General features: G+C 49.4%; 1 protein-coding gene across 1 annotated transcript in view; it reads left to right on the top strand.

The window, feature by feature from the left end:
• The window catches only part of FIBCD1 (fibrinogen C domain containing 1), a 498,989-nt gene that overhangs the window by 100,611 nt on the left and 384,750 nt on the right, over positions 1-13,628 (top strand). The window lies entirely within an intron of this gene.

The following is a 13,628-nucleotide window of genomic DNA, read 5'->3' as shown; positions in this document are numbered from 1 at the left end:
CACGCTCCGTGAACACATCACAGGCTGACAACATGCACCGTGCACACATCACCAGCCCACAGCACACACTGTGCACAAAGCACAGACTGACATCATGCACTGTGCACACATCACAGGCAGACAGCACACACCCTGCACACATCACCAGCAGACAGCACGTTCCATGCACACATCACCTACCAACGCAGCACACACTGTGCACACATCCCTGACTGACAGAACCAACAAACAGTACAGTCTGTGCACACAGCATCAATCCACAGACACAAACCAACAGCACCGACTGTTCACATGGCGTCAATCAAGCAAACGCAAACCGACAACACAGACTGTGCACAAATCATGTCAACAGACAGCACAGACTGTGCCCACAGCATCGATCAACAGACACAAACCAACAGCACAGACTGCACACAGCATCAATCAACAGACACAAACCAACAGCACACACTATTCACATGGCGTCAATCAAGCAAACGCAAACCAACAACACAGACTGTACACAAATCATGTCAACAGACAGCACAGACTGTGCACACAGAATCGATCAACAGACACAAACCTGAAGCACTGACTGTGTACACATCATCAATCAACAGACACAAACCAACAGCACAGACTGCACACAGCATTGATCAACAGACACAAACCTGAAGCACTGACTGTGCACACAGCATCAATCAACCAACACAAACCTGAAGCACTGACTGTGTACACATCATCAATCAACAGACACAAACGGTTAGACACAACATGCTAAGGTACTGGTTCCCCAAACGTTTTTGCTTTTTCCAGTAGTCTTTATTGATTCTCTGAGCCTGGCACAACTTGCCCGCACGTGCACACTTGCACATTCCTGTTTTCATTTGTATACTGAGCCTGGCACAACTTGCCCGCATGTGCACACTTGCACATTCCTGTTTTCATATGTATACTGAGCCTGGTACAAATTGCCAGCAGGTGCACACTTGCACATTCGTGTTTTCATATGTATACTGAGCCTGGTACAACTTGCCAGCATGTGCACATTTGCACATTATTGTTTTCATGTATGTACTGAGCATGGTACAACTTGCCAGCATGTGCACACTTGCACATTATTGTTTTCATATGTATAGTGAGCCTGGTACAACTTGCCAGCATGTGCACACTTGCACATTCATGTTTTCATATGTATACTGAGTCTGGTACAACTTGCCACCATGTGCACACTTGCACATTCATGTCTTCATATGTATACTGAGCCTGGTACAACTTGCCCGCATGTGCTGACTTGCACATTCCTGTTTTCATATGTATACTGAGCCTGGCACAACTTGCCAGCATGTGCACACTTGCACATTCATGTTTTCCTATGTATACTGAGCCTGGTACAACTTGCCAGCAGGTGCACACTTGCACCTTCCTGTTTTCATATGTATACTGAGCCTGGTACAACTTGCCAGCATGTGCACACTTGCACATTCCTGTTTTCATATGTATACTGAGCCTGGTACAACTTGCCAGCATGTGCACACTTGCACATTCGTGTTTTCATATGTATACTGAGCCTGGCACAACTTGCCACCATGTGCACACTTGCACATTCATGTTTTCATATGTATAGTGAGCCTGGTACAACTTGCCAGCATGTGCACACTTGCACATTATTGTTTCCATATGTATACTGAGCCTGGTACAACTTGCCAGCATGTGCACATTTGCACATTATTGTTTTCATGTATGTACTGAGCCTGGTACAACTTGCCAGCATATGCACACTTGCACATTATTGTTTTCATATGTATAGTGAGCCTGGTACAACTTGCCAGCATGTGCACACTTGCACATTCATGTTTTCATATGTATACTGAGCCTGGCACAACTTGCCACCATGTGCACACTTGCACATTCATGTTTTCATATGTATAGTGAGGCTGGTACAACTTGCCAGCACGTGCACACTTGCACATTAGTGTTTTCATATGGATACTGAGCCTGGCACAACTTGCCAGCACGTGCACATTTGCACATTATTGTTTTCATATGTATACAGAGCCTGGCACAACTTGCCAGCATGTGCACACTTGCACAATAGGGTTTTTATATCTGTGCTGACCCTGTCACAGCAGGCCTGTATGGGCGCACTTGCACCCTTGGGGTGTTCTCAGAGCTTGTGTTCATCCTGCCCCTGCAGGTTTGTGTGTGTGCCAGGGCACATGTGCCCATGGAGTGAAGAATGCCCATGTGTGTTTTCACTGCCATCGAGAGCTGCTCTGCCCATCGGTTAATATGGGGGAACGTTTCTAATGAATCCTATCTGCAATAGTGGATTGCAGTGGAGCAGCCTCATCATGTTCACTATCACTGATTCCTAAAGACAAACCCTCCCCAATGTTAGAGGTGGTTTTGTCAGCGATACCCTGGAAAGGCCACTTCTGGAAAGTGTTGCACAAGAAAAGGGGTTTGGCCTCAAGCACAGTGAGGCTGGGCCAATATCAATCAACAAAAAAGAACAAATGAGCCAACGCCAGCGGCATTGAATTATCAAATTCTTTAGATATGCATGGAAGCATAAATGAATTATCGCTCCCACCATTTAATTAAGAGGCTCGTTTGGAAGCTCAATCAATCATTTACATCAAATTGTCAAACACAAAAAGACAAACAAGCCTTATACAAAACCATCATCAGATGAATTGGCGCTAACAAAGAATAGTTTTCAAGGACATCAATCACGTGCAAACAATGATATCAAATTATAATAATTTATTGCATCCAGGTTCTGACAATTTTATGAAAAATCGGAGCTGAAGTGTTTCTCAAGTTTTTTTTAGCTCCTAATGTTAGAGTCAGGCACGGAGGTGCACAGTCTGAGCATTGCATATGGTCATTGTAGGAATGATATACAATCTCAAGTTTTTATTGCAACTGTCCCTGTTAGAAATGGGGTCTCTAGCTGGCAGTCGGTTTGCACCCTGTCCAAGTAGGGACCCTCACTCTAGTCAGGATAAGGGAGATGCCCGCTCAGATAACCCCTGCTCACCCCCTTGGTAGCTTGGCACGAGCAGTCAGGTTTATCTCAGAAGCAATGTGTAAAGCATTTGCCCATAACACACAGTAATGCAGTGAAAACACTACACAAGGACACCGCACCAGTTTTTGAAAAATAGCCAATATTTATCTGTGTAAAACAAGACCAAAACTAGAAAAATCCAACATACAGTCCTAAAGATATGAATTTTGTAAGATTTATATTAAAAATACAGTTCCTTGAAGTCGATAGTTCCACCTGGGGCTATCACGGCTCAGGTAGGTTCAGGTAGGCCACGGTGTCACAGGCCAGCTACGGTGTCGGGAAGACCCGCAAACAGTACCTCGGATTTGTAGGGCATCGAGATCCTTGCGGTGATCTCCAGAGAGCAGCGTTGCTGATGTCACGGTGTCGGTTCCAGAGTCAGCTTCAGGAGTCGTCGGGCCCTTGAAGTCACATGCGTTGCAGAGTGCTGGCGTGGATGGAGTCGGGGCTGCGGTGCAAAGTGGGACGATGCAACGTGCGGTATCCACAGGTCACGGTGCACGCAGCGTCGTCGTCATTGCGGAACCGCTGTTGTCGGTAGTCCCAAGTCAGCGGTGCGGAATGGGACGTTGCTTCGTGACCCTCACGAGCAGTGTGCACAGGCCAATGTGCAGGTAGGGATGCCTGGTGACGACACTGGAGTCGATGGTGCTGGCGTCGGTGGACCGGGGATGCAATGTGGGACGGGACGGTGCTTTTTGCTCCTTACGAGCGGTGTCCACAGGCCACGGTGCAGGCAGCGGTGCCGGTGTCAGCAGGAGCGGTGTCATCAAGGTTGCGGTGTGAGCAGGCGATGCCGGAATGCTGGGCCCACAGGTTGCAGTGCGAGCAGCGGCTCAGTGAAGTCGTCTGATGGCGGCATTGGTGAGACCTGGGTCATGGTGCAAAGTGGTGCAATGCGACTCCGTGTGGTGTCGGCAGGTCACGGTGCAGGCCAGCAGCGTCATTGGCGGCATTGCAGTGGTTTCTCCTCTTGAGTAGGACAAAACACACAGTTCCCAGTGCTGCAGGTCGAGGAGACTGAAGTCTTTGGTGTCTCTGAGACTTCCAACAGGAGGCAAACTCTACTCTAAGCCCTTGGAGAACTTTCTCAAGCAGGACACACAGCAATGTTCACCCTTTACACTCTTTAAAACAGAAGCAGCAACTGCAGGCCAGTGCAGCAAAGCAACACAGCAAAGGGACAGTACTCCTCCTCCAGCTCTTTAGCTCTTCTCCTGGGCAGAGGTTCCTCTTGATTCCAGAAAGATTCTAAAAGTCTGGGGTTTTGGGTCTTCCCCTTATACTTCTTTCTGTCTTTGAAGTTGGCAAACTTCAAAGCAAAGTCTCAAGGGTTTGACAGATCCTCCTTGTCCAGGCCAGGCTCCAGACCCCCACCAGGGGGTCGGAGACTGCATTGTGTGAGGGCAGGCACCGTCCTTTCAGGTGTGAACGACCACTCCTCCATCCTCTCAAGCTCAGATGGCTCATCAGGATATGCAGGCTACACCCCACCCCCTTTGTGTCACTGTCTAGAGAAGAGGTGTGAACAGCCCAACTGCCAAACTGACCCAGACGGGGAATCCACAAACAGGCAGAGTCACAGAATGGTTTAAGCAAGAAAATGCCTACTTTCTAAAAGTGGAATTTTCAAACAGACAATTTAAAAACCAACTTCAATAAAAGATGTTTTTTTAAATTGCGAGTTCAGAGACCCTAAACTCCATATTTGTATCTGCTCTCAAGGGGAATCAGTACTTTAAGGATATTTAAAGGCAGCCCCTATGTTAACCTACGAGAGAGATAGGCCTTGCATGGTGAAAACCTAATTTGGCAGTGTTTCACTGCCCGGACATATAAAACACACTAGTATATGTCCTACCTTAAACATACACTGCACCCTGCCCATGGGGCTACCTAGGGCTTACCTTAGGGGTGCCTGACATGTAGTAAAAGGGAAGGCTTAGGCCTGGCAAGTGGGTACACTTGCCAAGTCGAATTGGCAGTTTAAAACTACACACACAGACACTGCAGTGGCAGGTCTGAGCCATGTTTATAGGGCTACTAATGTGGGTGGCACAACCAGTGCTGCAGGCCCACTAGTAGCATTTGATTTACAGGCCCTGGCACCTCTAGTGCACTTTACTAGGGACTTACCAGTAAATCAAATATGCCAATTATGGATAAACCAATCAACAATACAATTTACAAACAGAGCATATGCACTTTAGCACTGGTTAGCAGTGGTAAAGTGTCCAGAGTCCTAAAGCCAACAAAAACTGGTCAGAAAAATTAGGAGGAAGGAGGCAAAAAGATTGGGGATGACCCTGCAAAAAGGGCCAGGTGCAATAGTCCCAGTCTGACCATCCTGCTTAAGGTGCTCTCTCTGGATGCTCTATGTGGTTGATGCGTTTCAAACCCAGCCAACTCCAGTGTTCTCATCAGGACACAACACTTGGATGACACTGTCCTGGGAAGTGATTACACACCCTTCATGGCTGGCCTGGGCACACTGCTTGCTGCAGTGTGACATATCTGAAGTCTGCTCTCCAAGGGTTTGTTGGCTTGCTCCCTGTTCTGCAAGGAGGTCTCAAAGACCTCCTACGAGGGACCTGCCCCATCTGCCATGTCATCTGGACAGCGATGCCCTCCGATGCACCTACATCGCCTGCTGGATTCCACCTGATAGCGATGTGAGAGTTCATCCAAGTATTGGACCTGGAGACTGGATTGGCCTGGTGCAGGACCTGCAAAGTACAGCCCGCATTCAAGGAGTGTGTGCGAGTGCGTGTTGATTAGCATGGCTACAATCTGTGGCACAGCATAGTGATGTGGAGTGAGTATGTGTTAGAGAGGGTGTCAGGGGTTGATTTTACCGCACGGCCCTGGTCAAGCAACAGCCACAAAGAGGGTTTATTATTACAAGTTCATAGATACCAAACATGAGATATCTACCGCCTCTGGTTTAGAAATTACACTTTATTAATTTTGATAAGGAATACCCAATGTTACCGCATGGGAGAGGTAGGCCTCTCAGTAGTGAGAAAAATGTGGGAGTTTTTCACTACTAGGACATGTAAAACTTAAAAATACATGTCCTACCTTTTAATTACAAACAACCAGAGCACTGACTCCTGAATGAGTGCAGCGTCCCTTCTGCACTGCCAAACACCTCCACTGAGGTTTGCTATTTTAAGCCATCTTTAAAATGTAATCCTCACTGTTACGCAGTATTCATCGCTCGGTTCTTGAAATGTTTTTCAACCTTTATTACAATTCATTGTGCTTCCACGATGGTGAGGTCTCCATATGATATGGTCGCAAAATTGTAGATCTTGGTAATGTATGCATACTTAATAACCCGTCTGAGGTTAGAGGCCCTCACCTCATGCTGCTCCAGGTCGCCATCTTGCAGGTGAGAAATGCAAAAAATATTCCAATAAAGATGCATTTATCAACTAGGGGAGGTTGGCACATCTTTAAAAAAAAACTACTGCCCACTCAAAATGTTTCCACAGAGCTGCCATCCGTCAAGCACAGGAGGTGCCAGTGAGCCAGCTGACACCAATGGCTGTTCTGTCATCTATACCGACAAGGATGCCAACCTCAGACCACCTCTGACAACAGAGTGGGAATACTGTGTACAGCACTCCAGCCCCTGTGTCTGACACCAGAGCTGTGCATGCAATGTATACAGCACCTACAGACCCCTGTATCTGACACCACAGCTGTGCAGCAATGTATACAGCACTCCAGCCTCATGTCTCTGACACCAGAGGCGTGCCAGCAATGTGTACAGCACTCCCGACCCCTGTATCTGACACCAGGGCTGTGCGAACAATGTGTACAGCACTTCAGCCCATTGTGTCTGACACCAGAGCTGGGCCAGCAATGTCTACAGCACTCCAGACCCCTGTATCTGACACCAGAGCTGAGCTAGCAATGTATACAGCACTCTAGCCCCCTGTCTCTGACACCAGAGCTGTGCAGCAATGTATACAGCACTCCAGCCTCATGTCTCTGACACCAGAGGCGTGCCAGCAATGTGTACAGCACTCCCGACCCCTGTATCTGACACCAGAGCTGGGCTAGCAATGTATACAGCACTCTAGCCCCCTTTCTCTGACACTAGAGCTGGGCTAGCAATGTATACAGCACTCCAGCCCCCTGTGTCTGACACCAGAGCTGGGCCAGCAATGTGTACAGCACTCCCGACCTCTGTATCTGACACCAGGGCTGTGCGAACAATGTGTACAGCACTTCAGCCCACTGTGTCTGACACCAGAGCTGGGCCAGCAATGTCTACAGCACTCCAGACCCCTGTATCTGACACCAGAGCTGTGCAAGCAATGTATACAGCACTCCAGACCCCTGTATCTGACACCAGAGCTGTGCAACAATGTGTACAGCACTCCAGCCCCATGTGTCTGACACCAGAGCTGTGAAAGCAATGCATACAGCACTCCAGACCCCTATATCTGACACCAGAGCTGGGCTAGCAATGTATACAGCACTCTAACCCCCTGTCTCTGACACTAGAGCTGGGCTAGCAATGTATACAGCACTCCAGCCCCCTGTGTCTGACACCAGAGCTGGGCCAGCAATGTGTACAGCACTCCCGACCCGTATCTGACACCAGGGCTGTGCGAACAATGTGTACAGCACTTCAGCCCACTGTGTCTGACACCAGAGCTGGGCCAGCAATGTCTACAGCACTCCAGACCCCTGTATCTGACACCAGAGCTGTGCAAGCAATGTATACAGCACCTACAGACCCCTGTATCTGACACCAGAGCTGTGCAGCAATGTATACAGCACTCCAGCCTCATGTCTCTGACACCAGAGGCGTGCCAGCAATGTGTACAGCACTCCCGACCCCTGTATCTGACACCAGAGCTGGGCTAGCAATGTATACAGCACTCTAGCCCCCTGTCTCTGACACTAGAGCTGGGCTAGCAATGTATACAGCACTCAAGCCCCTTGTGTCTGACACCAGAGCTGGGCCAGCAATGTGTACACCACTCCCGACCCCTGTATCTGACACCAGGGCTGTGCGAACAATGTGTACAGCACTTCAGCCCACTGTGTCTGACACCAGAGCTGGGCCAGCAATGTCTACAGCACTCCAGACCCCTGTATCTGACACCAGAGCTGTGCAAGCAATGTATACAGCACTCCAGACCCCTGTTTCTGACACCAGAGCTGTGCAACAATGTGTACAGCACTCCAGCCCCATGTGTCTGACACCAGAGCTGTGCAAGCAATGTATACAGCACTCCAGACCCCTGTATCTGACACCAGAGCTGTGCAACAATGTATACAGCACTCCAGACCCCTGTATCTGACACCAGAGCTGTGCAACAATGTCTACAGCACTCCAGCCCCATGTGTCTGACACCAGAGCTGTGCAACAATGTGTACAGCACTCCAGCCCACTGTCTCTGACACCAGAGCTGTGCCAGCAATGTCTACAGCACTCTAGCCCCCTGTGTCAGACACAAGAGCTGTGCCAGCAATGTATACAGCACTCCAGCCCCATGTGTCTGACGTCAGTGTCACCCCATCAGAGCTCGATGACATCACAGCGCCTCATTTTACAGCAGGCTGCAGCTTTTCCTGCTGTCCTGGTAAATATGCACTCTTTTCCCTTTGTTAAACCCCAGCAAGTTTGACGTAACAAAGGCTGCCGTCTTCATTGCGCCCAGTAATTACCCCGTGCAGTAAACTCCTCAGATCTCCGAATCCCGTCCCCAGGGATCGGGGGGCTCCGTCTCACTCATTCTCGGGGCCACAGAGGGGGCCTTGGAGCTCAGAAGCCCGCGGAGAAACAGAGAAAGGAAACAGAGCCGGGGAAGCATTAACTTTTATCGGGGAATAAAGGCGCGTGTCAAAAATGTGGAACCAGCGAGTTCTCAGCGTGAAGAAAGAACAGAGCCCTGAAAAGCAGAGAGAGCAGAAAATAATGAGGGGTGAGAGGGGGAGGGGCAGAAGCTGGAGAGAGCTGGGGGGGTGAGGGAAGGGGGGCGCACATGGTATGGCCTGCATGTGAGAACTGAGTGCTCAACTCAGTGGACTGAAGAGGTGGAGAGGTATAGGGAACCCCTAAAGGGGACATACAAGGAATGGAGCCAAAAGGCCTGACACCCACCTGGACCTTTAAATATGAAGGCAGGTCATGTAACCCCATTGCTGCTCATTGTTGGGGTGCAGAATTGGGTAGAGAGACCCGGGTGACTTTCCGCCCACTGGGTAATCCCATTAGGCAGAGTGTTAAGGAGAGATGATGAAATGGAGAACGATGGGTTCCAGGGAGGCAAGGTGATGGAGGTGGGTGAAGGCAGGGTCCAGGGAGGCAAGGTGATGGAGGGGGGGGGGGGGCGAAGGCAAGGCCCAGGGAGGCAAGGTGATGGAGGGGGGGGGGGGGGGTTTGAAGGTAGGGTCCAAGGATGCAAAGTGATGGGGGGTGAAGGCAGGATCCAGCGAGGCAAGGTGATGGAGGTGGGGGTGAAGGCAGGATCCAGGGAGGCAAGGTGATGGGGGGGGGGGGGCGAAGGCAAGGCCCAGGGAGGCAAGGTGATGGAGGGGGGGGGGTTTGAAGGTAGGGTCCAAGGATGCAAAGTGATGGGGGGTGAAGGCAGGATCCAGCGAGGCAAGGTGATGGAGGTGGGGGTGAAGGCAGGATCCAGGGAGGCAAGGTGATGGAGGTGGGGGTGAAGGCAGGGTCCAGGGAGGCAAGGTGATGGAGGGGGGGGGGGTTTGAAGGTAGGGTCCAAGGATGCAAAGTGATGGGGGGTGAAGGCAGGATCCAGCGAGGCAAGGTGATGGAGGTGGGGGTGAAGGCAGGATCCAGGGAGGCAAGGTGATGGGGGGGGGGGGCGCAAGGCAAGGCCCAGGGAGGCAAGGTGATGGAGGGGGGGGGGGTTTGAAGGTAGGGTCCAAGGATGCAAAGTGATGGGGGGTGAAGGCAGGATCCAGCGAGGCAAGGTGATGGAGGTGGGGGTGAAGGCAGGGTCCAGGGAGGCAAGGTGATGGGGGGGGGGCGAAGGCAAGGCCCAGGGAGGCAAGGTGATGGAGGGGGGGGGGGTTTGAAGGTAGGGTCCAAGGATGCAAAGTGATGGGGGGTGAAGGCAGGATCCAGCGAGGCAAGGTGATGGGGGGGGGCGAAGGCAAGGCCCAGGGAGGCAAGGTGATGGAGGTGGGGGTGAAGGCAGGATCCAGCGAGGCAAGGTGATGGGGGGGGGGCGAAGGCAAGGCCCAGGGAGGCAAGGTGATGGAGGTGGGGGTGAAGGCAGGATCCAGGGAGGCAAGGTGATGGGGGGGGGGCGAAGGCAAGGCCCAGGGAGGCAAGGTGATGGAGGGGGGGGGGTTTGAAGGTAGGGTCCAAGGATGCAAAGTGATGGGGGGTGAAGGCAGGATCCAGCGAGGCAAGGTGATGGAGGTGGGGGTGAAGGCAGGATCCAGCGAGGACACAGAAAATATGGTGAAGATGGGGAAAAGCACTGTAGGGTTTGGAAAACAATTACCCGGAACTGATAATTGGGAGCCAAGCTGTGGCAGAGGGAAGGGGGTGGCTTCATGAAAGGAGGAAAGAAAACCTAGCGGAGCACACACAAGATCTTAAGTATAGAAATACAAAAAGCCAATTGAGAATTTAGATGAAAAACAATGTAAAGTACACAAAGTCCCTAGAGCTGTGGTTCCCAACCTGTGGGCCGGGGACCCCTGGGGGGCCACGAAGCCTCCTCAGGGGGTCCGCGACTGCTTAAAAAATATAATAATATTAGGTCCCAGCTATCAGTAATGACTCAGTGGGGGTCCCCGTGTTCCAATAATGATTCAGTGGGGGTCCCCGGGCTCTAGTATTGATAAAATGGGGGTCCACAGAAGTCAAAAGGTTGGGAACCACTGCCCTAGAGTAATATTCTTGCATTCTCAACAAAGGTGTCAGTCCTCTTATACAACACATACCTATACAAAAAAATATTTTTAAATATCCAAATTATTTATGACAAAAAATACAAATTCTAAAATACACATTATAAACAAGGGTTAATACAACAAAACCACCCAAACATATAACTAACAGAACAAAACTAAATATTCTGATTAAATAATCAAATCTTGAACTACGTGGGCCTGGAAGATGTGCATTGAGCCCGCATGTAGCATCAGCCGACACTTGTTTCGTCCAAAATTAGACTTCTTCAAGGCTGATAAATCATAATACAGAAACATAATATTATTAACCACATTTGTATAATACAAAAATACCAATAGTAACCTATGCCCTTAAAAAATGGATAAGACGATACATCAAAGTTGTAAAAGTGTTTGCTCATGCTCAAAGTTGTGAAAAGAGAACCAACACCAAATATCAAGAAACTTAATACTTATAAAAATAGTTAGTATATAGTATTTAGCCATAAATGTGGCCATATGTTCAGGTAGTAGAAGTGCATATGTTATATATATAAAGTGACTGCGCAGAGAGATGTAAATATTGAGAGAAATCCCAAAAGTCATTTTGACAGTGAGGCAAACCTACTAACAGGTGATCCCCGAGATGACCATAGTCACTGATCCCTAAGAGGTGAGTACCTTAATTATTCTTGAGTCCTTGGATCACAAGTCGTTAATCAAAATTCTAAAATAGAAATACACAAGACGGACCCAAACAATGAGATATGACCCAAAACTATATAGATACATCCGTAATGCCTCTATTCAAATCCAATACTAACCGTAATATAAAGTACGCCCAATAATTGTAATGGGTTCCGAGAGTAGATTTTTCTATCGGAAATACTCCTTCAACTGTCAGATTCCTAGCTAGTCCCAGAACACGAAAATAGTTACGTATATCCCATCACTGGGAGAAACTGTCACATAGGAGGAAAGTGCAGTATTAAAGACCATTTAAATTTTTTGGCATCATTTCTTATATTTCTAAAAGTCCATATATCCACTGATTCTACAAAACGACAAATATGTGTTATTTCATCATGATCTAAGGGAATCTCACCCGCCGTAATTGTATATGAGTTATGGATAAATAATATATATTCCGCTAAGGTCTCATTCTGACTAGCAAAGCTTCATCTATCTGAAACCGAGGATCGTTATCATAACGAAGACGAGTTCAAAACTTTAACATTATATCTTAAACGGGAAGCCAGCAAATCATACACATTCCCATTGTCAACTCGTTTGTAGACTCATCGCAACATATGATGCCAAAACAGTTTATGTACAAAAAAAAGAAATCGCTTTCTGCTATATCTAATGAGAGGAGGAGCTCGAACAACAGAGTGTGACAGCCTACTTATATATTTATTTAAACACACTTAGGGGGTCATTCTGACCCTGGCGGTCACCGACCGCCAGAGCCAACGACGCGGAAGCACCGCCAACAGGCTGGCGGTGCTTCCTGGGCCATTGTGCCGCGGTCAGAAAAGGGGAACCGGCGGTTTCCCGCCGGTTTTCCCGCCGGTTTTCCCGCCGGTTTTCCCGCCGGTTTTCCCCTGGCCCAGGGAATCCTCCGTGGCGGCGCTGCTTGCAGCGCCGCCATGGTGATTCCGACCCCCTTCCCGCCACCCTGTTCCTGGCGGTTGTTACCGCCAGGAACAGGATGGCGGGAACGGGTGTAGTGGGGCCCCTGGGGGCCCCTGCACTGCCCATGCCACTGGCATGGGCAGTGCAGGGGACCCCTAACAGGGCCCCATAATGATTTTCAGTGTCTGCTTTGCAGACACTGAAAATCGCGACGGGTGCCACTGCACCCATCGCACCCCAGCAACTCCGCCGGCTCCATTCGGAGTCGGCTTCATCGTTGCTGGGTCTTTCCCGCTGGGCCGGCGGGCGGCCTTTTGGCGGTCGCCGGGGTCGGAATGACCCCCTTAATTGTCACAGTTGGAAATGTCCCTTTCTGCAGGGTTAACCCCAAATGTTTTGCCTTTAAGTGGTAATTTATGATCTGTAAGGAGTGGCGTGGGCATGTTTGGAATGGTAGTGAGAAATCTTGCTTACTGGTGTAGGTGGATTTTCCATTACTATTTTAGAAATGCCACTTTTATAAAGTGGGCATTTCTCTGTGCTTATAACTCTGATGCTTGGCAGCCTGACTCCAATCCACGTCTAAGGCAGAGTGACAGCTCTACTTTGTGCATACTCTCCAGACAGCCATCCACCAGGAAGGGTTAGGTGTGACAGGGTTATATCTGCATTCATCTTCATACTGATGGTCTTTCTGGGCTGGGAGAGAGGGAGGTTCATCAACACTTTACACTTGAATAGGCTGTGGCCTTCCCGCACACAAAGGCCTTGTTTACCCCCCACTGACGTCAGGAGCCAGAGTAGTGGAGAAGGGAAATTCTTGGAACTGGTCAGATCTGGCTGGAACCTTCTCCCACCTTCTAGAAGCTGATAACCTGGAGTATAATTACAGGGCTCTCACCCCATGATATTTATAGCACTTTTGAAACCGGGTCCAAACCTCTGTCAGAAGGACTGCTGGACTGCACAAAGGACTCACCTGACCTACTCTTATGTCACTGCCCTGCTGCGTGCTGCTGCTGGGTGGCATAGAGGACTT

This window comes from Pleurodeles waltl, chromosome 6, assembly GCF_031143425.1.
Source record: "Pleurodeles waltl isolate 20211129_DDA chromosome 6, aPleWal1.hap1.20221129, whole genome shotgun sequence".
Lineage (NCBI taxonomy): Eukaryota > Metazoa > Chordata > Amphibia > Caudata > Salamandridae > Pleurodeles > Pleurodeles waltl.
This window is presented reverse-complemented; position numbering and strand designations above follow the sequence as displayed.